Here is a 26,642-nt window from a genome sequence, read left to right on the forward strand (position 1 = left end):
GGGAAGATCCCACGTGCCGCAGAGCGGCTGGGCCCGTGAGCCATGGCCGCTGAGCCTGTGCGTCCGGAGCCTGTGCGTCCGGAGCCTGTGCTCCGCAGCGGGAGAGGCCACGGCAGTGAGAGGCCTGCGTACTGCAAAAAAAACCCAAAAAACAAAAAGCAAAACTAGTATTTTACAGAATGTTACCACAGATTTCGGCATCAGAAGACCTAGGTTCAAACCCCAGCTTACTAGTACTATGACCTTGAGAAAAAACTTTAACTTTGTAAGTCTGTTTTCATACTTTTGAAACATGAATAATATCTACTTCACAGCTTTTTGTGAAGATTAAAGGATGTTTATATAAAAGTGTTAAGTGATGTATGTGTTCATTGTTCCACAGGAGGTGTGTAACTGAATTACTAAAGGGTCTCAAATATTCATCCTTTAAAATAGTTGGTGGAACATAATATGATGCATAACAAATGTTTGCATATAAAAGGACAGAGTTTATATTTTTAAAGCTATAGTTTTATTATTTATGTGACTCTAGGGTTTGACTTTTAAGATGGAAGAAGTGTTTCTGGATTTCCCTGCAGAACCTAGTGTAGTGGTACTTGGGCTATTTTTGGATCACAAACTCCTTTGAGAATTTGATGAAAGCTGTACACATACACTTGATTTTATTTTTTAAAAAATCAGGAGGCTGATGGCTCCCTTAAAACCATCCATATACTCCCTGCGTACTAGATTAAGAGCCCTTAGTCTTTTAAAAGAGAGATAAAATAGCTCTTCAAAGCTGGAGTGAACAGTCCCACACCTTGGCAGGAAAACACAGCCATCAGCTTGAGTGTGTTTACTTACCCTCCAAGTGTTAGTATCCATGTCAAAGTGTGCCCAGTATGTGTGTGGCCAAGCAAGGTGGATTTTCTTCTAGGTATAGAAATGTACACACATTTCACATAGACAAGAAATGAAGGGTAGTGTCCTTGAAAGAGAGAGCTGGTGAGAAAAAGAGAAAACAACCAGAGCATCTGTCATATTGTAAGCACCACCCGCCCTGGTCCTGCCCATTTTATTTAATTTAATTAATTAATTTATTTATTTTTGCGGTATGCGGGCCTCTCAGTGTTGTGGCCTCGCCCGTTGCGGAGCACAGGCTCCGGATGCGCAGGCTCAGCGGCCATGGCTCACGGGCCCAGCCGCTCCGCGGCATGTGGGATCCTCCCAGACCGGGGCACGAACCCATGTCCCCTGCATCGGCAGGCAGACTCTCAACCACTGCACCACCAGGGAAGCCCCTGCCCATTTTAGAACCCTTGTATAAACAAACATTGGATTTCCAAAGGACTGTGGAGAAGTGGGAATTCACAACAGCCTCACTGTGCAAGGTGAGTGGGATGGCCTTGATTGAGTTTATTCTCCAGGTAGCTGCTACTCACGAGCCGCTTGATATTGTTCCACTGTTGTTTATTTCATCGTGGTTCCATGGCCCCATGGTGCGGCATCCCTTCGTAGATTTAACAAAGTTCTTACCATATCGAAAAAGAAAAATTTTGCCTTATCATATCTATTTTCCCAGTTCCTTCCCTTAGTTGGAAATGTTTATTATTGTGGGAAAATATTTGGGCACCGGCAGTAAAAGGATCTGACTAAGAACAAAACCCAGAGGGTCGCGATGGGGAGAAAAAACGAGCAGAAAGCGAATCAAGGCTAGTAAACACAGAATGGCCAGGTGGCCCCTGTCAAATAAGACCACTTGCTGCACAACCTTTGGATCATAGTTCTTTATCAGATACATCTTCTGTAAATATTTTCTCCCAGTCTGTGGCTTGTCTTCAAAGACACTTGGCAGTGTCTTTTACAGGGCAGAAGATTTAAATTTTAATGAATTGTTATCAATTATTTCCTCCATGGACTGTGCTTTTGGTGTTGTCTCTAAAAAGTCATTCTCATATACAAAGTCGTTTAGATTTTCTCCTATGTTATCTTCTAGGAGTTTTATAGTTTTGTGTTTTACATTTAGGTCTATAATCCATTTTGAGTTAATTTTTGTGAAGGGTGTAAGGTCTGTGTCTAGACTTTTTTTTGGGGGGGGGGGGACAAGTGGATGTCCAGCTGTTCTAGCACCATTTGTCAAAAACATGTTTTTTCTCCATTGTACTGCCTTTGCCTCTTTGTTAAAAATCAACTGACTCTACAGTTGACCCTTAAACAACATGGGTTTGAATCGTGCGGGTTCACTTTTACGTGGATTTTTTTCAGTAGTAAAATATAATACTGCACTACTGCATGATCCGTGGTAGGTTGAATCGTTGGCGTGACAGGCAGATGCAGAGGATACTGGCAACAATGGATATGGGGGGCCAGGGATACAGAGGGCCAACTGTAAGTTACAGGTGGATTTTTCAACTGTGAGGAGGGTTGTCGCCCCTAACCCGTGCGTTGTTCAAGGGTCAGCTGTGTTTCTGCCGGTCTGTTTCTGGGCCACAACCTTTCAGTGACTTAAAGGTAAGTGACAGAGGCAGTATGTTTGCCGGAGCTGCCTTGCCTCCCTTGCTTGTTCTTGGCAGGCCTTCTGAAGGCAGTGGTTCACGGGGGAGTCGGGCTGGCAGGGGGCTGGCAGGGAGGACGCTCCCTGTGGGTCTTGGGAGCTCTGGGAGTTTCTGAGGAAAGGACTGTTACCAGAGGCTCTGCATCAGTAGAATAACAATGAGTACAAGCCTCGTTTCCCTCTCTTCTGCAGGCTACCCGTTCATAGCACACTCATTCTCACTGGTAAGATAGTTATCAGTGAGAATGAGTAACTACTAGAACCAGGGATTCCATTGATACAAATATAATTGGTAGTCCTCACCTTCAATTCTTCATTCTAGTGAAACCTAAAATAAAATTAGAATTGTTTTCAAGCAGAGCTTTTGTGCTTAAATTACCCCACTTCTCTCTCTGTATCTGCAGGCTGATCTAAATTCCAGATTTCCTATTTGGGGACTTGAATGGTTCTCCCACGGAGGTCAAGGTTCATTTGATGATAGGTTAGTGAATGTAAGAGAGGGGCCAGGGCTTCCCTGGTGGCGCAGTGGTTGAGAGTCCGCCTGCCGATGCAGGGGACACGGGTTCATGCCCCGGTCTGGGAGGATCCCACATGCCGCGGAGCGGCTGGGCCCGTGAGCCATGGCCGCTGAGCCTGCGCGTCCGGAGCCTGTGCTCCGCAGCGGGAGAGGCCACAACAGTGAGAGGCCCGCGTACCGCAAAAAAAAAAAAAGAGAGGGGCCAGTTCACTGTAAGAGTCCCATTCTTTTTTTTTTTTTTTCTCTCTTTACATTTCCCCCTGCAATATCACTTCACTCTGTAGCTTCACATCATCATTTTCACATGCACGCCTCATCCCTGATTTGTTTTTCTGGCTCTATGCTCTTTTCTCTTTCACTGTTCTAATCACCTGATAGACATTTTCCTTGGACACTCTGTTGGTACCTCAAACACCGAAAGCGACATTAGCTGGTCTTCTCCCAAACTTATCCTTTTCATTGCTTTTTCTGTAAAGGGTGTCAGTGAGATGTCTCTGTTGCCAAGTCTTACTGAAACTTCCAGTCCTGACACCTTACAAATCCCTCCCATGTCCATATTTCATTACCTTGCTCTAGAGTAGCCTTCTTGACAGCTTTCTGTCAAGTCTTCCTAGCTTTTCCTAACCCACCCTTCTCATGATCTCACTTCCTGCCCCCAAACTTTCAAGAGCTCACAATTCCCAGCTAGAGTGTGGGCTTCCTAGGCTGGCACTCAACCAACTTGAATATCCTGGCTTCTCTACCTTTCATTTTTATTTCTGGTACATTCCTTCATGCTGTTTGCTACCTAACTAAGCTGAGGGTTCTTTCCGTACCCCTGTTTCCTATAAGTATCTTATACTTTTTCACTTTTGTGTCTTCATTCTCTCCTAAGCTAGTGGTCTTCAAACTTCAGTGGGCATCAGACCCACCTGGTAGGCTGGTTACAGCACGGATCACTGCATCCCACCCTGGAGTTTCTGTTTCAGTAGGTCTGGGGTGGGGTCTGAGAATTTATAGTTCTAACAAGTACCCAGGTGATGCCGATGCTGGTGGTACAGAGCTCCACCTTATACCTTGAGAACCGCTCTTCTAAGCAATTTTCAAAGCTGATGTGGAAGTATTACCATCCATGTTTAATACATTTGGGTTAAAAGATAAATTTAACTCTTAAGAAGGTTGTCAGTTATTCAGATCTGTGCACTGGAGTTTGTTTACAACAGTGCTAAAATTGAGTTTTGAACTTTAAAAAACGTATAATTTAAGCTCTTACTCTGTGCCATCTGACAGGCCCTTTGCCTGTGAAAGCACTGTTGAATTGAGGGTTATACTTCTGTTTCCTCTCTACATACTGGATGAGGACACTTGTCATCTTTACTCTCAGGCCACCGATGACCTCGCTCTGTCATTACAGACCAACAGGCTCTACAGCCCGTCAACTGCCAATTACCAAACTACAGGCCTGTGTACTGATGCTTTGCCAGCGTCTTGGTTGTTCTTTCTGTTACCAGGCCTAGGCATAATCTTGTAGCCTGGTGGCTTGGTAATTACACCCTGTGAAAGACTCAGGTGTCCTCATCTGTCCTAGCAAGAAGGTTTTACATTTTAGTCTTATTTTTAAATGTAGGGATCTGTCCTTGTCCCATTTCAAATGGTTGTGTAAGCCGCCTGTAGTACCATCAGTAGGGGTGGGAAAAGAGAGGGGTGGCCTGCAACCTGTTAAGAGGCACTTTTCATGCTTTTAACTTTGCAAGAGCAGGTCCAAGGGTGAATGCAGTTCGAGGAGGGTGTTTGGGACTCCTGAAAAGGTAATCAATACCTCATAGATTTCACTCCTCTTCTCATTGCAGTTACATTCTGCAGGTCTAGCCTGCAGTCCCTTAAACGTTGCTTCCCTGTGGCCTGGCTTCACACAGAGAGGTAAAGGACCTCTCATTTAATGGGGCTTCATTTGTGAAGGATTCTAAAGGGAAAGCCTGAAGAGTGCTTGCTGTTGTATGAACGTACCTAAGATGTTTCCCTTACCCACCTCTGGACTTTTGATATCTAACCCAAAATAAAACATTCCAAGGAAATGCTATCAGATTTTAGATTTTTTTTCTGTGGTTTATCTTTACGAGTTTTATTGTTTCCCGTAAGTAAGTGACGAGGTCAGCCCTGCCAGTGCTTTGGGAAAGCGCCTTGCCCATTGCTTTGGGAGTTGAACTTTGTGATCCTTTGGAAAACTGACTTGTCTTCTGTTGCATTTTAGTCTTTCTCTGTCCATTGTTCACGCCACTTCATAAACTTTGATAAGTTAGCAAGCTTATCAAAGGGTAGGTAGGTATCTTTTTCTGCCCAGGTGTATTTATTTATTTTTTAAAAATTGTACATTGAGGAAAGGAAAGTAGTTTTTAGGAAAATTACAGTGTGTTAAGCATTACAGTAAAGGCATAAAACGTTATCAAGTATTTTAGTTACAGTTTTTTATGAATGAATATTATATGAATGAATGATTATATGAAAGAATAGTATGCGTTAATACACTAAGATCTTATTTCTGAAGTTTGTTTTAGAAATGAGATTTTTGTTTAGTAATAGTCTGGCTAAGTGGGTACATTTGCTCTTTGTAAGTCATCAATTTTTTTAAATTGTCAGAATTTTTTCTAGAGGTGAAAGTTTTATTAGAGATGCTCAATCTCTCATTTTATAGTTAAGTGCAGTGAGGTCCTGATGAATCACACTGATTGCTGAAACCACCCTGAATCTGATTTGATCTTTTATTCAGAAGATACCTCAGGTCCTATGGGATCATCATACTGAAAAAAATCTTCCTTGTTTCTCTATGCAGAAGAAATGAACTTAGGTTGAGTCTTAGTTTAGTAGGGTTTTGGACAAACTGAGTGTAAAACACGTACATCCTAGCACTGTGTTCTTATGTGGTCTTGTCCATTAGGGTGAGGACAGGGTGGGCGGCGGTGGGAGAAGGGGAGTCAGAAGTGAACCTCTGTGACACCAGCAGGAGCTGCTCCTATGACTGTAGTGTTGAGAGTGTCACCTTGTGGCTGTGTCTCAGTTTTCCCTGACATCCATCACACCCACATCACACAAAGATTGGGGAAAACTGCATTTCCTTCCACAAACCCTAGGTGTGTCTGATCAAAAAAGCCTCATAGATAACTGCCATGAAGAAATTGGAGACATTTAGAATGTAATGATGTTTCCCCTGAGTGCGGAAGGTGAAGGTCCAGGGGTGGAAAATTGAGGAATCAATGACCCAGAAGTTGTGGAGTTGAAGTTCTGCAGCCAGTTGAAATATCTGGGTTGTTAGCCCCAGAAGACTCATACTGTGAGTGAAGAACACCGTGGGCGTGGCGCCCTGAAGACCTGGGCTTGAGCCTGCTTTCTTTCCCGCCTCTTATGTCACTTAGTAGCTGTGCGATCTTGAGTAGGACTCTGTAGACTCACATTCTTTTCTTTTTTTTTTCCAAACGAAAGGTCTTAACGTATTTATTACCAAGCCAGCCCACTAGTGCAGAAGCATTGAAACGAGGAGAAAAAATCATTTTCCCGATAAAGCACATCCGGCTGTCCAGATAGTAGCAATGTTTTCAGAGTGATACGTTAAGATACAAGTGACCTTGGTAACAGCGTAAATATGTGTGCCAGCTTACGTGCAACTCCTTATAGACCCAGCTTGGTTCTTCTCCAGTGTCTCCTCTTGGATTTGTACTTGATTTTATTACAAGTTTTCATCCAAATCCATTGGGGAATTGGGACAATTCTGTTTTGTTTCTTGGCTAGGAATCACTTGATCCTGAAAATCTTGTGAGTAGACCTGGTGAGGAACAGATTCTACTGCACACACCAGGATGGCGGAGAAAAAGAGAGAGCACCCTTTTGGATGTCAGTGATGCCCACTGCCTGGTCTACCTCATCTGGGTGCTGGGAGCATTGACTCCCTCACCTGGGTGTGGGGAGCATCTCCCTGGATGACATGAAAGTGTGGCATAGATGTAAAGCAGCCGAATGAAATGTCTGGTGTCTATCATGATAATTGTCGTGGTTATATTATATGTTTATTGTATTGGCTGACTTTATTGTGGGTTTCTTAGATGCTTTCTCTTAAAGAAATATGGGATTTTAATTTAAAAGCACATTTCATGTAAGAGCATTGGAGTGGATTTTGGTAAATTCATGAACTTAAACACTTAAACTCTCTCCTGGCCTTTAATTATTTCTTGATTACTTAAGAGCATTTAATTCATCCTAATGCTTTGGAGTTATAAAACCATTAATATTATTATGGCTCTGAAAGCAAAGGCTACAGCTAATTCATGAATGATAAGGAATGATAAGGAATATTGTGAAAGGGTTTTCATCATTCTACTCACAACATTCCTGGGAAAATAATGAAACGTGAACCATAATAGAGTTTATCTGGGCATATTTTACATGTCTAAAGAAGCCTTTATAATAACTATTGTACTTATTAGTTTTATGTGAAAGACAATTAATAAGCATATATAACATTCAAGAAAATATTTTTGCTGATCTTACTTTCCCTAAGATTTTTTTTGTTTTAAAGTCATTCTGACCTTGCAATTTGAGAAGCATGGGCATTATTTTCATGCTTTCCTTTGTAAGCACTTATATTTAGGGAGGGAGTCTGTGTATGTGTTTGTGTGTGTATGTTCAAGTATATCTATCAAATGTCATCAAAGGCTGACTTCAAGAATTCTAGTAGCAAAAAGATAGGGAAGAATTCTCATTTCTCACTTGCAGTTTGAAGAGAAAATGGTGTCCTGTTATGAAAGTCTTAAGTTTTGGCACGCTCTGCCATCTTTAATCTGATTGAGTGTTCACAGGGATAATTTAGTTGTCATAGATACTTTTTCCTCAACTTATTTTTGCCATAAAAGCCTCATTTCCCAGCTGTATTCTGAGAAGTGGAGCGGGAGTAACATCTTTTGAGTACCTACTATGTGCCAGGCACTGTTAAGACACTTTATGTGCAGGTGTCATTTTACCATTGTAGGGGTATAATCTTCACTTTTTAGCAGGGGCAACTCCTGTGAACTCTTGCTGTCATTCAAACCTAGGTCTCCTGCACACTGAATGTCCATATTTTTCCCACTGTTTCCTTGTAGAGACATAAATTGCCAACTCTTTATCTAACATGCCAGTACAGCTTATTCTACACTTAAAGGAGAATTGTCTCCGTTTTCTTTGCTTTGTCTTAAAAGTTATATGAGTTAGGGGTCAGGTAAACCCTCTGTCTGCAACGAAGCCTGTGGGTTTTTCCTCTCTTCCTCAGAAGTTCTTAATTACATTGGGCACATCTTATAGTGAAAGAATACATCTTGTGGGGGTGAAAAATGAAATGGTAACCATAATGAATAAAATTGTTAGCCAGTCCAACAAGTTGGTTTAAACAAAAGGGGGGGAAGCACCTCGAACGAATTTGTTTTTCATAATATACCTTTAAAACGTAAGTTTTAAATAATAATAATAGTTAATAATGTAATAATAATAGTTATTTACTGAATGCTTATTATGTGCCATGCACTATGAAAGGACTTGATTTGTATTAACACCTCTAATTGTTCAACAGCCCAGAAAGTAGGTACTATTTGTTTTATAGGTGGAGAACCTGAGGCACAGAAGTTGAATCGGTCCTCACAGGTTGCTTATAAGTGCAGAGCCTGGCCCAGCCCTAGTCTTTTGGATCCAGAGTCTTGTTCTCACCCACTTTGCTCCCTGCTTGCCCTGCTTCGGAGTTTAGACTAGCTCCTGGAGCCAGTGGAGGTTGTTAGTGCTCTAAGCAGGGGAGTGTGTGCCCGTGTAAAGTAATCCTGGCACTGTTGTGTAGATGGACTGTGCAAAGGGGGGAGATGCCTGGAGCAGAGCAGTCATCCCTGACACGGCACTGGCAAGACATATCAGCGTGATTTATTGACTTAACAAACAGGCGGAGCGCCTCCTATGTGCCAGGCACTGTTCAAAGTGCTTTACAGATATTAACTGATTTAAGGTTCATAGCAACCCTACGGGGTCGGCACTATTACGATCATCCCCACTTTATAGATGAGGAACCTGAGCTTCAGGGAGGACCCCTAGATGGTAAGTGGCAGGGCCAGACAAGGCTGAGTCCAGGCTCTTAACCACTGTCCATGCTGCCCTGAGTCTTCCTGTAAAAGGGAACATTTGATTACTGGTGGTCCCCAGGGATGCTCGTATTCCAGATAGTAGAGGATCTCGGTGATATTTTGGAGATGGAGTCTTCCACTTGTAAAAGCATCTGCTCTAAAGACATTAGTCTAGGAATATTTAAACGATTCTGTTCTATTTAATATATGCTCGGCTTAGAGCAGAAAACAAAACAAAACAAAAAAACAGAAGACACAGGCCCTGCCTTGAGGAACTTATATTATGCTGGGGGGAGACAAAACAGCACATAGACATATAAAGAAAAAAATAATTTTGGCTAGAGAAAAGTAAGTGAAAAAAGTTTAAAAGGTGATGTGATAGACCTATACTATCCACTACGGCAGCCGCTCGCCACGTGCCCATTGAGCCCTAGAGACGTGGCCAGTCCACACTGTGAAGTGCTGTGTAAGATACACACTGCAGTTTAGAGACTTAATACGAAAAGAAAATTATCAATATCTCAATTTTTACATTGATTACATCTTAAAATAAATTGTTTATATATTAGATTAAATAAAATATACTAAATAAATGACAGGTGAGATACGCTAGGCCCTAAAGGACAAATATTGTATATTCCACTTATATGAGGAATAATTGGATTCCTAGAGATAGAAAGTAGAATGATGGTTGCCAGGGGCTGGAGGGGCAAGAAATGGGGAATTATTGTTTGATGGCTATAGAGTTTCAGTTTGGGATGATGAAAAAAGTCTGGAGATGGATGGTAGTGATAGTTACTAGACAATATGAATGTACTTAATGCCACTGACTACTAAAAATTTAAAATTACGTGTGTGGTTCGCATTGTATTCTTATTGGACTATGTTGGGATAGCGAGTGGTGGGTAAGATGGTCAGGAAAGGCTTTTTTGAGGAGATCTTCGAAAAGAAAAGATGAGTCCTCTGAAATGAGAAGGAATTGACCACACAGAAGCATGAGGGAAGAGTTTCAGTCAGATGAAGAGCTGGTGCCAAGGTCCTGGGGTGGGAACAAGTTTGAATGCTTGGGGAGGCGGGTGAGATGAGGATGGAGGTGGGGATCCCAGGTCATGCAGAGTCTTATGAGCCATGGTGAAGAGTTCAGATACTACTTCTGCTCAACTTGAGATGAGAAACAAAGCAATAAAAAAAATGCAAAGTCTGTATAGACGACACCATACAAAATTGCTAATATTTCTGACCTACAAAATGGCAGTTTCATCTGACGGAACCTAATCTTGGGATTTGTTATGCCCTTCCTGCGAGCAAAGAACGCACTTCATTGTTTCTAATTACTTGTTCTTTGACGGGCGCCTCAGAGGACAGCACCCTTCCTCTGAGAGCTTGCAGAGCACTACGCCTGATAGCAAATCTGTGTTGAAATGGAAGAAAACCTAGCTGGCCACAGACTGACACTGTCACAAATCATAAAAAGATTCTGAACGCAGTCTCTTGAATGTTTCCCGTTTTATAAACCTTTGTCTTTGCCACCTTTGTGGCTTTTGGAATGTGGAGGGAAAGATAATAGTATCATTAGCACCTTTGGATCTCTTGTCTCTATCAAGTCATTGCAGGCGTTTATTATTATTGCACAGGGAGACTTTTCCTTCTGGAAAGGGCTTGACTCAGGATAAGAAGATTGAAGGGGTGGCCTTCCCCGTAGGGGAGGGTGGTTAGGAAGGCAAGGTGGGTGGTTCATCCATGTATTAAAGGCCGTCGGTGCTGGCTCAGGTCATCTCGTGGCCATGCTCTGCATCCCGCACCCACCTTGGTGGCCTCGTTATGTTATTACCACCTTTCCCGGAGCAGGGGGCCTGGGATGATGAGAGGAGACCCCATGGGAGGTGCTGCAGGACAAATCTTTTTCTTAATAGTCTTCGATACCCGAGCCCCTGGTGGAAAATGTTTGTTCATATTAGAGGGGGAGATGGTTAATACCTAAAAATCTTTCATTTGGTGAAAACATTCTCTGGGCTTTGAAACCTCTCTGGCCACCTGCTGGGGACCAGTGGGTCCAGCCAGCAATAATGATTACCGCCTTGGGCTCTGGTCTTTTGTGGAAGTGGTCTGGGTCCTGTTTGAACTCCCCAACCAAACGCTTCTAAGTGGCTCTGGGCATCTCAGGTGGTGTGAGGGGAAGAGGTGAGTGTGGATTCCTCAGGCTATGTGGAGTTTTAAAAGTTACTGGAAGCGTTGTGCTCCCCTGGGATGACTAGACATCTTTTCCTGGTAGCCTAGGTGCTGTGCAAGCTAATTTTCTAAAAACAGTAGAGGCATGTTATGTAAGTATTGATATCTGGGCCACAAAGCAAAAATCTGTCCCATAATTCCTAGAAGATCTCTCAGCTCTGCATATTGTGATCTGTTTCTGTGGGGTCACCGTTGTGTCATCTTTGTTGACTGTCAAATGGTCAACTAATAGAAGTCATGAACTACATTCATTCCCCACTTTCTAACCACATGAGGAACTCCTTGTGGATAGTTTATATGGAGGTGGAGTTGGGTTTAGGGTAGTAGCAGAGCTTTTCCTTTATTCTTCAGTCCTGATCAGCTTCATTTGGTTTGTTTTATATCCAAGTTACCAGATCATTGTGACCCTCAGGCTTCATTATGACACAGACTAAGAAAGCCGTGTGATTCCCCAGAGGAGCTTGAGTTTGAAGAACAGTCACTTTTTTTCAACAGCGTACCGGATCTGCCATAAAGAGCAGATGTGTCTACACAATTATAAGTAATCATGCATTGGGTTTTTTACTTTACAGTTTACAGTAGCTGTCTCACACATTGCCTCTCTTTAATCTTCCCATGAAACCTGGGAGATGGGCGTTGTTATTTTCTCATCTTACAGGTAAGGAGGCTCCGCCTCCGAGTTTCTGTCCAGGTGTGCTGACTTCAGGTTGGATTCTCTTCAGCCCCTTCTAACTCACATGTTGCCTACCTTTCTGGCACGTGGCCCAGTGGTCTGTAAGAATCTGGTCATTCAACATAAGGGGAGGAACCCATCATCCATCAGGTATTTCTGATTCTCTGTCTAGTGACTCCCACTGGCACGTCCTGCTTGCGTGGTCACCAAACTCATCATGTCTCAAACCACCTTGCTGTGTGAGCCGCATGCCTGCTTCTTCCTGTATTTCTGAGTCAGTGAAAGACTCTCCCCCTCCTTTGACGAAACCTGGGTGTTAGGATTATACGGTGCGTGATGGTGGACACACCATGTGATCGCTAGGGCTCAGGGTTCCACAGCTGTAAAATGGGGCGAATACCTGTCTTACTGGGTGTTGGGAGTATTTTGGGGTCTCATCCATTTACATTTGGCACACAAATGCTCAACAAGGATAGCAGCTACTGTTGTCATTTTTAAAATATCATTATAGCCTCTTTCCCCTCATTCGTTCAATTGGCAGGTCCTGCAGATGCTACCCACGTTAATACCACCGACTCTGTCCTTTGCAATCTCTCTGCCTTAGACTTCTTCCATAATTGCTGCCATAGTTTGACTCATCAGCCGGGGCTCCAGTCCAGCCCCTCTAATCCATCGTCTGCACTATATCCAGCCTCATATTTCCAAAAGCACAAATCTGAACTTCTCCTTGAAGTCCTTCATTTGCTTACAGAATAAATATAAATTCTTTAGTTTCTCCCCAAAGACCCTTCATGACCTGACCCTTTTCATAGCCTCATCTCACTATCACTCCTGTTCCTGGACACACACGCTACCCTCCCCCGTGCAGAACTGGGGCTCCTCTGAGTAATTCCCCATCCTGTCTGGGTCCCCTAAATGTCTTGGTTCTCTGTCCCCAGTTTCCCCTCTTCCCTCCTGCCCCTCAGACCCCCCCTGCTGCCACACCTAGCTGGTGTCAACCCACTTCAGCTTCGTGGTCTCAGCACCTCACATGGCATCCTGCACACAGTAGGTGCTCAAGAAGTGAACGAATGAACTCTTGACTTCAGTGGATACTGCATGGCCAGCATCTTTAGCCCAGGGTCCTCTCACGTCTCCAGTGCCTCTCGGGGGGTGGCAAGGCTGGACGCAGACTGGATCTTCAGGGCAAGACCCTGGGTTGGTAGCTGAGCCAGCAGGAGGCCTGGAGTCTGCCCCTGGGAACTTGCGGTGAAGAGAAATGAGGTCATTGTCACCACAATTCATCCACTTCATCACAGCAAGAAAGCCTACCTGAGGTTCAAGTATATATAGCAGCAGCTGTCCCACCAGGAATTTATCCAGAGTTGCCATTTGACTGTTCAGAATTTACATCATAATTGTCCCTAAATATTCCCTGCAGAAGCAGCCACCCTCCCCCCACCCCCACCCCATCAACAACCAGCTGAGAGTGATTACCCATGGTTACCAGGCCTACCATCTCCATCAGCCGAAAAGTGACAAAGCCAGACCTGCTGGCCCTACAGTCCATAGGCACTTACCACTACGCCTGTTGTGGCTGGAATCACACTTGTCCAGAGTCATCTGACAGCTTTCCACAGAAGGTTGTGAGACGTTAGTCTAGTCTTATTGTTTTGTGAGAAAGACATTTAACGCTTCCCTCCATATGTTATGCTCTGGAAAACTCAAGAAGCATGGAAAACTTATTGCATTACATGTATGTTTGAAACCACTAGAAATCCAAGCCTCTCTCCTTCATGAGAACTATGGGCATTTGCTTTGTCCCCCCCCCCAAAAAAAAGATGCAAAACCTGCTAAGTATGTTCCCAAGCAAGTGTTGACATCTCTGAGTTTCGTGCTCAGATATATAGAAGTGCCTGAAAAAGGACCCCACGATCCACCTGTTACGGATCTTGGAAATGCAGACTTGTCTGAAAGAGAAGGCTGTGACCAGGGAAAAGGATTTATTCTCTAAGACATAGGTTGCTCTCTTTATGCTGGTGTGTTTCAGTCAACTTTTTACTGAAGTATAACGCCATCAGAAAAGGACACAAATCAGAAGCGCACAGCTTGAATTTGCAAGTTGCCCTTTTCATGTGTTAATACATAAAGATTAATAGGATTTGGCGCCACCACCAATTTCTCATTGAATTAAATGAAGGGGTCGGTGAGGATGGAGATGGGAATGAAGTTCTGAATTCCATTCTCTTGACACAGCTGTTTAATAACCTCCCCGTTACTCACATGCTCAAGAAGGCCAAGTTTTGTTTCCTGGTGCTCACAGCCTATAACTTTTGTCTCCAGTTCTGTTGCTTTAGGCTTTTGAATACACAGATGAATTCCAGTGAAGCCCCCATATATAAAGGTGGCCTGCTCCCGTCCTACTTGTTTGTCCGAAGAAAGGACCCCAAAGAGTTTATCTGCACACGTGGTTCTGATAAGGGAGTTCCTTACCTAGATTGGATTTCCCCCCCATATGACAATGCCTCTCTTACCCCTATGTCTTCCCCTTTTCTGTCTTCAGAGGTGGAAACTCTTTAGGGCTGTAGTTTATCTCTCAAGTTCATGGCCTTCTTTTCTTCTAGAAGATTTGTCTGATCACCTCCCCTCCTCCTATGTCGTCTTCTGTGGGTCCACTTAGTTGAAGCCAACTTAATTTTCAGTCAAGTGCAGTTCACTCTTCCCCCTTGTTAGGAAAACAGCACTTTCTTGGCCCAGTAGTGATGAACTAATACTCCATAATATTTTCTAATATCCAGTCCACATTCAGTTTTCCCCAGTTGTCCTAAGTATGTCTTTTACAATTAAAAAAAAAAAAAAACAGAAAAACAGAGTATACTAGAGTTTTTATTCCTGGTAGTTTATTAATGCATCAGAGAATATCTGGATGACTGTGATGGCTCAGTGGATAGAACAGTGGTGCAGACGTTGTTAATCATGTAGACAGTTCCCCAGGAGAAGACTGCATTTGCCTGTCTGTTGTTGGCAGTTCCCTTACTTGCTTGATGCAGCAAGTGTAGACAAAAGTGAATGAATAAGCATGAACGCAGACACCCATCACCACTGTGAATGGGCCACTTATCACTCCTAGAAGTCTGGAAGGTCTCATTTCTTTCGTGAACCTAATTGTCATTGGTGTGAGGCAGCCACATACGCACGTTGTTAGTACCCAGGAACCATCTCGTGTGTGCTGGTTTGCCAAAAAACGTGTGTTTTTATTCTAGAAAGGAGCATAGCTCAGCACAGGTACATGGGCAGGCCTTAGGAATTCACCAGAGACTTGGACGTCGTGATAATTAATAGACTTTATTTTGGGGGAGTACATGTTAAGATTTACAGAATAATTGAACAGATAGTATATAGTTTTATATATCCCCCAGACCCCTGCCCATTTTCCTTATTGTTGCATACATTGGTTACAATTAATGAACCAATATTGGTACGTTATCATTAGCTATAGTCCACAGTGTACATTAAGGTTCACACCGTGTTGTACATTCTGTTGGTTTTGACAAATGCTTAATGTCATGTATCTACCATTACAGCTTCACACAGGATAGTTTCACTGCCCTAAAAATCTCACTTTCCATCTGTTCCTCGGTCCCTCCTTTCCCCGAACACCTGATGCTTTACTGTCTCCATCGTGTTGCCTCTTCCAGAATGTCATATAGTTGAAATCGTACAGCGTGTAGCCTTTTCAGACTGGCTTCTTTCACTTAGTAATATGCATGTAAGTTTCCTCCTTGTCTTTTACTGGCTCGATAGCTCATTTTATCTTATCGCTGAATACTATTCCACTGTTCGGCGCTACCACACTTTGCTTATCCACAAAGCTTACTGTTTTATTTATTTATTTTTTTAAATACATCTTTATTGGAGTATAATTGCTTCACAGTGCCGTGTTAGTTTCTGCTGTACAGCAAAGTGAATCAGCCATATGCATACATATATCCCCATATCCCCTCCCTCTTGAGCCTCCCTCCCACCCTCCCTATCCCACCCCTCTAGGTCATCGTTATTTTTAAATAGATGATAGAACATTCCGGCACATAGTAGGTGTTTGGTAAATCAGTAGTTGTTATGACTTAATTAGATTGAATCCTTACTTTTTCTGACAGGTGTGTAGTGCAAAGGGAGTGTTGTGATGGAAAAGGCAATTCTGTGTTAGGCATTGATTTCTGCTAATATGCAGTTATTGTTTAAGGAGAGAGCATTTAACCCCACAGCGGCTTAGCCCAGCAGCTGCAGACAGCTTTGATATGCCCAGGCTTCCAACAACAGTTTAAACATTCTCCCTAGCACTGCGCTGTCCATTGTAGTAGCCACTAGCCACGTGTGGCTATTTCAATTTCAATTGATTAAAAGTAAATAAAATAAAAAATTCAGTGCCTCTGTTGCACCAGCCACATTTCAATTGCTCGATAGCTATATGTGACTAGTGCCTCCCATTTTGGACAAGGCATGTCTTAAACATTGTCATCATCACAGACAATTGTATCGGACAGCCCTGATCTAGAGCATTCAAATGGAAGGAGGGAATTGAAATGAGTTGACCAGGCCAATTCTGGTTTCTCCTTAATGCTTAGCTGTTTCTGAGCTGTAACAATTTTACAATGGAAGAGAGGAAGGCCAGAGATTTGTTTGCTGGAGAAAAGTTGCTTAAAATAACTTACTGGGGATTAAAAAGGCTGCCCAGGCCAGTGAAGCTGTGAAATCCTCCTTGTGTGACAACCCCAGGAGGCCTAACTTGCCAACGGTTTAGGCCCTTGATCAGCTAGTGTTACGGAGTTTTATAGAACTCTGAGTTCTTACTTATTTAGTTTGGTGAAAAAGCAGGGGCCTTCTCTAATTTGAGGGGTTGGGTTGGGTGTGGAGAGGGAGTTAAACTTCTCAACTAATAAATCTGCAAATTGTATACCCACCCCTGAGTAAACGCCTATGGTCCTTGGATGCCAGGAATGTGATATCAGATATCAGATATTTGCCACAGAAATTGTAGCTCATTCCCTTGAAATTGAGATTCCTCTTATTTGGGAGCAAAGCAAATGACAGTTAAGTTTTCTTGGTTTTTTTCTTTTTTGCCAGCTCTTTGGATGTGATCAGATCTAATTTCATTCACGTGGTGAGTGCCATGCTGACACAGTGTTATGGGTTTTTTCAGTCTACTTAGATTTGAATTCTGTATGCATTTTATGTATGGCATTTCAATAAAGTCTTCAGGTTTTTTTCTTCTAAATAGAAGTACAGATAACAGACATTATATGAAATTGTGCTTTTCCTTAATGCTTAATCTAGAAATTGGCTGGTGATGTTGGTGAGGGTTTTTAATATAATTTTCATCTGAAAACACCAAATTGCTCTGTTTGCACATTGTAGCTTTAAATATTGATTTTTCACCTTTTGACATGCTTGGGTTTCTAAGAGGGCCACATGTGGAAAGGCAAATTTGACAGAATAATATATCTACCAGAATTCCTATGAAAAGACTTAAAATATTCTGGTATTTGGACGTCCATTCAGGATGTGACCACTTGGAATCATGACTGTCTGTAAACACAGGCTTAGAATTGATAGTTTTCTCTAAGAATAGGCACAGAGAAAATGGCATATTATCTTGCAAATGAAGAATTGGAAATGTCAGACCTCAAATGAAGACAGATTTCCCTTTAATCTTTCGGCTAGGGTCACCTGCTAAACAATTCTTAGAAGAGTTGCTGAGATTTAATCAGTATTTAATAATTATTGCATTTGTTCAACTGACTTTTCTTTGAAGACAAACACGTTGGCCCTTGAATAAAAGGCAGGGTAACGGATGGATTTCTTGTATTTACTATGGTTTTCCTTTCATTTTAAAAAGTATATTTTAATTTAGACACTGTTTCATGTTAGCAAAGTCTCAAGAAATTGATTACGGTTTCTTCCCATGGGATTGCTCTCTTAAAAGCCATGCAAGGGGAAAGAATCAATATTAGGGCTTTCCGAGTGGCAGCTTTTTACAGAGCTCCCCAGCGCGATTGACTACAGCTGTTTTTGTAAAGGATTTTAAAAGAACAATCTGTATTAGAAGCCTCCTTCTTTGGTATGAGCTGGAACAGTTCCAAGCGGATTTCCACAGGGGCTGCGCTGCCGTGTGACCACTTGAATGAAGGGCTTGTGGCCGCACCGGCGCGCCAGGGCGGCCGGGCGGGGAAAGGCTATTAGGTGAGGGGTTGTTGGCTTGCATGCCGAAGAGGTTGCCCTGGCAGCTGCCGTCAGACAGCCGAATCCCTCAGCCTCCAAAGCAGGGGGGGCAAGAAGAAGTGGTTTTTCTACCAGCCGTGTGTAAGCGGCTGGAAGAGAGAGATGGAAGTATCCATATATCTGTGTTGCAGAGCATTGGCCAAAGGCAGGTAGGTCCAGTCCAAGTTAGGAAGGATAGAAACTGATAGCCCCCTAGCTTCCACATCCTCAGCTGTGGCCTGGAGGCCAGTGAGGAGTGGCCGCATCTTCCTTGGGTCTCTTACTCTTGAGCCCCAGGAGAGAGTTCTTCTCAGGCTGCCTGCTGATCTTGTACCAATTAAATAATAAACTCTACTCTGTGGGCAGAGGCGCTATGTGGCAGCGGGGTGCCTGGAGCAGTTCCATCTATTCGAAACCGGTCCCATCTCAAAAGGCTGTGACAGGACCCAAGTGAGAGACCATGAATGTGGACTGGGCTCCCCGAGCTTTAATTCTCAGTAAGACCCTGTGCTCTCTAGGAAATGAAGATGTAACAAGTAGCTCCAGGCGGCTGTCATCCGGAAAGGCGGGGCTTTTCACATAGATCTTGCCATTGGTTGCTTTGCAGAAGGCATTTGCAGGCATGGGTTGGCCCAGTAATTTGGGAAGAAGGAAAGATCCTGGGGAATGTGGGAATTTTTAGAAAATAATTTAGCACAGTTGGGTGCGAAATCCCCTCAGAGGCTTTCGGTATGGCTTGCTTCAGAACTGATGGAATCAGCTAGTAAGCTGCTTTTATTACTGGATTCACCTGGAGAAAAAAAAAAATTCCTTGCGATGATCTGATATGTTTTTGACTCGTAACCATTTGCTTTTCCTTATCTCCCATATTTTTAGAAAACGAAGTGCTGTGTCTCCTATGAAATGGTACTTATGAATGTGTGTTCCAGCTGAGACTTTTAATTATCACTAGCGAAGTACCCTGAATTGGCCTCATTTGGGTGCAAAAAATAATGACAGGCTCTTTTCAATATATTCTCTAAAGAGCTTCTTAAATATTATCTTTTAACTGAGTATGTAATTTTACCATCTTGCAGGCTCTGTTTTTCCCTTCATCTTTGACATCCTCGTATTTTAAGAATAAGAGTTACGATTCCATCAGCAGAATGTCAGAATGTCTTCATAGATAGATTCTGATGGAGGTAGATCAGAAAGACAGGCAGCACTGGGGTGGATTAGGTTACCTTTTGGATTTTTGAAGGCTTTGCCCACATGTTAATTTGAACAGCCAATAAAGTGTTTACTGTTTTTGGAAAAAAATATGACTATCCACACATCTCCTTTCCTCTTCCTATGGCAAGACTGTAAATGTTATCTTCAGATAAATAACTCATAAACAACACTTGAGAACACCAACAGGAGCGCTTTCTAAACTGCGTTCGCTTGAGAGATGGCACAGGTCACGTGACTGTAAACAGTCCTTGTGAAACAGGTGCTTTTGTCTGGGAGCTCAGGCTTCGTTTCTTGGGAAATTCCATGCAGGGTCCACAGTGGATTTCATAATGGGACTCTAATACCTTTAAACTTTTTCCCCCCGCTTTCTCTATCAAGGAAATCATTTCTTTAAAAGCTGCTTGGCCTTCATTGTTTACTGGTTGGAAAGTTCGATCAAGAACAGTTCCTTTATATAACAAGAAGAAATACAGGGCCAGGGGCTATGTGCCTTGGGCAGAAGCAGAGTGTTTTTCCAGTAGATAATCAAGAATGTGAATAATCCTTCGGCATACGGTGCAGCCGCCGCTATGACTTGGCACTAGGTGTTAAAAGCCCACTGTTCATGTACACATTGCTATATTTAAAATAGACAACAAGCACCTACTGTATAGCACGGGGAACTCTGCTCAATGTTCTTTAATAACCTACATGGGAAAAGAATTTGAAAAAGAATAGATATATGTATAGCTGAATCACTTTGCTGTACACCTGAAGCTAACACAACATTGTTAACAATACTCCAACATAAAATTAAAAATTTAAAAAAAGCCCATGTTCAGAACAGCTTGACTCCACTTTTTTTTTTTTTTTTTTTTTTTTTTTGTGGTACGCGGGCCTCTCACTGTTGTGACCTCTCCCGTTGCGGAGCACAGGCTCCGGACGCGCAGGCTCAGCGGCCATGGCTCACAGGCCCAGCCGCTCCGCGGCACGTGGGATCTTCCCGGACCGGGGCACAAACCTGTGTCCCCTGTATCGGCAGGCAGACTCCCATCCACTGTGCCATCAAGGAAGCCGTTGACTCCACTTTTGAAATCCGTGTTCTCATCCCCTTTGGGTGTATCCCTCTCTGTGTAGCTTTGTTCCTTTTATTTAGATAAGTACTGACACATTCTCAGTCTTCCAGCGTAAGGAAGTAGCCGCATGTCATTTTCTTCATTGAAAAAGTCTCCTAGATCAGGTAGTCACTGTGCCAATCCAAGGCTCTCTGGAATCAGCAGAAGGAGAGATAGAACAAGAGGCTCCCTTTGCAGACAGATGAGATCAGTGTAACAGAATGGACTCTGAAAACCAGGAACAACGCGAAACATCTTGGGGGCTCACTGGCACATCAGCCCTGGAGGTGTGTCGGGGGCACAGTGCTCCCAGGTCAGGTAGTGGCCACTGCAGGGGGGGACTAAGCTGGAAAGGAGCTTGTTGACTGGGGCACCGGCAGCCTCACCTTGATGTGGAGTGTCTTCCTTGCTTTAAATAACTCAAGAGCAAAGAGTAGCTAATGAGATGGGTAATTAGACCCAGGACATTTTAGAACCTAGAATCTTGTGATTAAATGTCCATTTTACTATACCTTTTGCCTTTATGGCTTCAGTTAAACTGGATCGGAAGTGGCCCAAGCACTGTGGTATGATTCTGTGGCACTTTTCTGAAGTGTTCACTTTTTTTGTTAGTGTTTGTCACTTATACACCCATATACTCCCATGATGCTTTCTTTAGGTTCTTTATATATGTATGTACCTGTCTGTTTGAATGCATTAACTGTTAGAAGTTACTGTTGGTGTTTGGAAGTTGGTCGCTGGCCCTTTCCATTGATCTTGTGCTTTCTGTGCCTTTAGCAGCATATATATGTTGGAAAATATAACAATAATATCAATTAGGAATGAAATCATTCACAAGCCACCACCCTCACCAATTAACTCTCTTCATTTTTCCACTCACCTTTCAATGCTTAACCAAATGATATGAAATTTTAAGAGTTGTAATATTAGAAAATATTAAAGCAATATATGCTTTTTAAATATAGTGTGTTGTCTAAACTTTTTACTCATTGTTCTGTGGTATATGATTTTTAATGGCTGTGTTGAGAAATTAACGTATCATACACAATTGACATAGCTACCCCTCTAGGGTTGCATTTAGGTTGTCTCAGTGAGTTCGCTTTAATGCAGTAGTAAACACCCCACCTCTCCTTTTTTTTTTTAGCATCTTTATTGGGGTATAATTGCTTTACAATGGTGTGTTAGTTTCTGCTTTATAACAAAGTGAATCAATTATACATATACATATGTTCCCATACCACCTCTCCTTCTTTTTAGAATATTTCCTTAGGATAATTCCTGAGAGTAGAAATACCTGATCAGATGGTAAGAAAGATTTCATATCTTCTTAAAACACATTGCCAGTGTGCTTCCCAAAGGACTTGTGCCCATTTCTTTTAGTTGGCATCTTTGAAATAAAGCTTCTCTTGACTGGCCCGCAGTAAAGCTTCCCATATTCCTATCAAGGTTCAAACTCAGTGCTAGCTTAGACCTGAAATACAGGCTCAGTTGGAAATTCCATCCACCAACCGCCGCTCACTGCCAAGAGCAGGTTCATGCTCCAGCATCAGCTGGAGCCTGGAAGGGCGTGGTGTGCCCTTTGGACGGGTCTTTCCCATTTTTCTGTCCCGTAGGTGTCCTGTGGCACTCTGTCAGCTCCCGTATAGGGTGGAGAGTATATGTGGTTGTGCCTTGGGGCCTAAAATTGTAGCAGATGAAAAGCCTTTTGAGTGAATTATTAAATCTAAACCAGAGCCTGTTGGCTTCCTGTGCTTACTTTGGAGTCTGTTCCATTATGGTAGTTTTTACAAAACACTTCTGAATGAGAAATAAATTCCAAATCTCTTTCCCGCCGCCCCCCTCCTGTCAAATGCCACCAGGAAACAGAATCTCGTTATTTCAGTTAGAATATATTAATACTGACCCTCTCCAACACTTGGGAGTTTTCAGGTTAGGCCCACACAACTTCTATTTTTACCCTAGTCTAAACTGTGGTCGTATGGATGGCAAAATAAAAACTGGAATATTCTAGTTTGGGAGGGGGAGAGGCAGCAGTGCTTATGATAACATGGCTGCAAACCTCTTACTTCCCTCTGTTTGATATTCCAAAAAAGGAAGAAAGCACAACTTGGAGCACATCTGTAAGTCATGAACATTTTCCTTTTGTGTGTCATGCATATTCAACATAATCCCACTCTGCATCCCAAGCGTTGCTTTAATATACGTTGCTTCACAGAGCCCTGTTTTTGTAGCCAACGAATTTAATTCGAGACAAAGGTGGTTTCCCTTCTCTCTCTGGATCAAGAATCCGAACGCTTCACCACAAACAGAAGTAAGAAGTGTTGGTGTGTTCCGCTTTTGTCCCCCATTACCTACCCCTAACCCCCTACCTTCCGGTTGACTTCCTTGCTCCCGGAGAGGAAGACTGGTTTTTGTTTACTATTAGAAGTAAACCAATCTCAGGAAGAGGATTTAAAAAGAAAAACATATTGATTGAATTTTGGTAGTATAGATGTTTCGAAATTCAGAAGTTATGAAAGGACATAAAGTGAGAACTCTCTCCAGGTGAGAGATTTTGCATTTAATTAGCTGTCCCTGTAGTTTCTCTAGGTGACAAAGCATAAAGTATGTCAAGAAATTGGGTGCAAGGTTTAGATTTCTTTCTGCTTGGTTTATTTAGTGGAGGGCTTTTCTTCATGAAATGGTGGCTTATAGAAACTAAGGGCTTTGGAACATGGGGTTTTGTAGAGTGATATGCCAGTGGTATGATTATCGGTAGATGAGCATATTCTCAACGAGTCTGTGTAATCAGGGCTGTTCATTGTTACCAAGGTCTAGATTAAAGAGAAATGGGACTGGGGACCTGCATCCTGCCTGTTCCGTGTGTCGTAATGCTTGGGGGCAGAGGAGGGTTGCATCATTCCGTTAAATAAGCATACAGGATTTTCTGGGTCCTCCTATCTGAGAGGATGGTTGAAATTTACCCAACAAACCACTTACTGAGCCAGGTACCCTACCGTAGACTCAACAGACAAACGTTGTAGGGAGAAAAATAATTTTGAAGCTCCAGCCGCACCAATATACCTACAGTGAGGCATGTTTGGTGAAAATGATGTGGATTCTGTTGAATCATAAATATAAATTGAGATGAGTCAAGTAATCCTTTGGCAAGATGATTTTGCTGTTGTTTTTTTTAACACGCTGATTATTGGACTGAGCGTTTTATTAGAGAAAGATTTTATTTGAGCTTTGTTGGCTAGAAAATCTAAGTACTTTGAACCACATTCAGTTCTTTTTTTTAAACAAAGAGGAAAATTTCTACTGTGAAGTACACTAACTCAGTGTTACTTTTTAAAACACTTTTCAGCCATTGAAATGTTCTCCAGAGACAAGTGCTGTACCGGCTCATTGGAGGCATTCGTAATGAGTTGGTGGATTCTTCTAAGGTCATACTTATCTTTCTGTTAGTTCTCCTCACAGTAAAAGGCTGAATTCCAGATCTCCTTTTTTTTTAATTTTTTTTTTTATTTTTTAGGTACGCGGGCCTCTCACTGTTGTGGCCTCTCCCGTCGCGGAGCACAGGCTCCGGACGCGCAGGCTCAGCGGCCATGGCTCACGGGCCCAGCCGCTCCGCGGCATGTGGGATCTTCCCGGACAGGGCTACGAACCCGTGTCCCCTGCATTGGCAGGCGGACTCTCAACCACTGCGCCACCAGGGAAGCCCCCAGATCTCCTTTTTTTTTTTTTTTTTTTGCGGAACGCGGACCTCCCACTGTTGTGGCCTCTCCCGTTGCGGAGCACAGGCTCCCGACGCGCAGGCTCAGCGGCCATGGCTCCCGGGCCCAGCTGCTCCGCGGCATGTGGGATCCTCCCAGACCGGGGCACGAACCCGTGTGCCCTGCATCGGCAGGCGGGCTCTCAACCACTGCGCCACCGGGGAAGCCCCCAGATCTCCCTTTTTAAAAAGAGACCTAGTAAGAGTACATCGATTGAGTTTTCCTTGATGTGAGGTAACCAGCTAACATTTAAAATACATGGTTATTTCCTTTCACCAAATGGCTTAAAGCTTGGGTTTAGCCTTTCAGAAAAATGTGACTTCTCGTACTCTTTCTTGAACCTTTACCGTATGCTGGCTCTAAAGCAGTAGGGGATACAGAAAACATCAGACCTGCTCCTGGTTCCTGGACCTCTTCAAGGAACGTACATTCTAAGTGGTGAGATAAGATTCCCACTCTGTTTACAGTGTCCAGCAGGAAAATCCGCCATGACTGGTCAATTCCAAATGAGTGGTTCAGACCTGCAGGATTGTGAATAGATACGGTAGGAATTCTGTCATCTGTCGTGCTTTGGTTTGTTTCAAAAGGTTCATGGAACAGTTGAAATTTTCCACAGTTGCTGATGATTTGACTTTTTTTAGAATTTATTTTTTGATGTGACGTTTTTATGAGCAGCCCAGTCATCTTTTTGCCTCACTCACACCCAAATGTGATTCTGCCTTCATAAACCTGATTTTTTCTTTTCAGCATTGGATTTATTTTCCTAATATGCACCAGTAAATAATTTAAACTAAATCCCCACTTTATGGAAGGTATGCTGAAGTGTTTCTTAAAGTTAGAGACTTTAGCAAAAAGCTAAAAGGACTAGTAATTAAGGACTAGTCTAGGTGTTTGAAACAGGTCTGAGCTAAAGATCTTTCTTAAGGATTTCTTAAGTAAGGATTTAAGAATTTGCTTTCATGTGTGACCTCACCTTTGACCTCAGCTTTTGTGGGAATTATATACAGGTTAGTAGAATATGCCTAGGACGTTGTTAGGTACCAGGTAGTTTTCTGTAAACAAGTGTTTGGTAAATACAATAGCATTTGCCTGGAAATATATAATGCAGTCATATCTCACATATTCAAGGACAGCAGTATCTTTTCCCAACAATAAACATAGGCTTCTTTCCTTCCATTACATCTTTGGTTTGGATGGGACATCTGATAGAGATGAAGGTATTACTAAAAATGAATGAATGGCAGTTGGCATCCTTCACATGGGCAGTTTGCAAGAAGTTAGGCAGAGAAGAAATTGTTAAGCTAGAATTCTAACTCTTCACACAGATTTTTTTCCCCATCTGTGATGCCAAGAATACTAGTTCTAAAAGATGTTAAATAGATGTTCGGGGAGGGGGGGTGTTGGAGAATTTCCATGGCCAAAGTTTGAAAGTCCTGGATCAAGCAGAGTTCAGCAGGACTCTTTATTACAATTCTTCTCAGGACCTTTATTGTGTGTGAATCACAAGGGAGGCTGGGGGAAGGCACAGCACGGCCAGCACTCTCAATGACCACACACTTTGAAGCCCAGATTTGGACGTGAACCCCTGCTCGCCACTTCTGAGCCGCCTGTCTTTGGACAAGCCTCAGTTCCTTGGTCAGCAGTGGAGATTGTTGAGATGATTCAATGTGCCAGTGCTTATAAACACTTAGCACAGAATGCGTGGCACATAATAAACACTTAACCATTAGCTACAGCTAATCCTTTTGAACCCCAGGCTGACTGGCTCTGATAGCTTCACGTTGCAGGACATTACGGTGCCATAGTAAGAATTAGGAGGCAAAGCTTTGGGGGCTCTAGTTTGGCCACCAACTAGACTGGGTGATTTTAAGAGACTTTGCCACTGTGTTCTGTGTCTTCACTTTTGAAATAAATAGGTCACCTGGATACCTGTAGTGTCCAGTCAAGCTCTAAGATTATATGTTCCTCTGGGCCCTACCTAAGCCAGAATTGGCAAGTTCATCGTAAGGGCAAGTGTATCATCTCTGTGAGACTATGTGGGAGAAAATGTTAACTATTATTTCTTTTCCAGTGTGTGTTAGCTAGTAATAAAATAGTTTATTAAGTCACCTCTGGAAAAATAAGGTAAAGTTACAGCCAGTTTGGTGCTTTGTAATCACCATAAAATTTAATATACATTTGAGTCTAAGTCAGGACTGGATGTGCCTTTATCCTAAAACGGAGACACCATCCAGGTGTTTGTTATCTAAGATGTGATTTAGAATGTCATAGCAGGCCACGTGAAT

At 42.8% G+C, this 26,642-nt stretch overlaps 1 protein-coding gene and 1 pseudogene across 1 annotated transcript in view; one reads left to right on the forward strand and one right to left on the reverse strand.

The window, feature by feature from the left end:
- The window catches only part of SDC2 (syndecan 2), a 122,160-nt gene that overhangs the window by 73,803 nt on the left and 21,715 nt on the right, over window positions 1-26,642 (forward strand). The gene's annotated exons all lie outside the window — the stretch shown is intronic.
- On the reverse strand, window positions 3,314-15,719 carry LOC132413380 (large ribosomal subunit protein eL39-like; annotated as a pseudogene).

This window comes from Delphinus delphis, chromosome 17, assembly GCF_949987515.2.
Source record: "Delphinus delphis chromosome 17, mDelDel1.2, whole genome shotgun sequence".
NCBI lineage: Eukaryota > Metazoa > Chordata > Mammalia > Artiodactyla > Delphinidae > Delphinus > Delphinus delphis.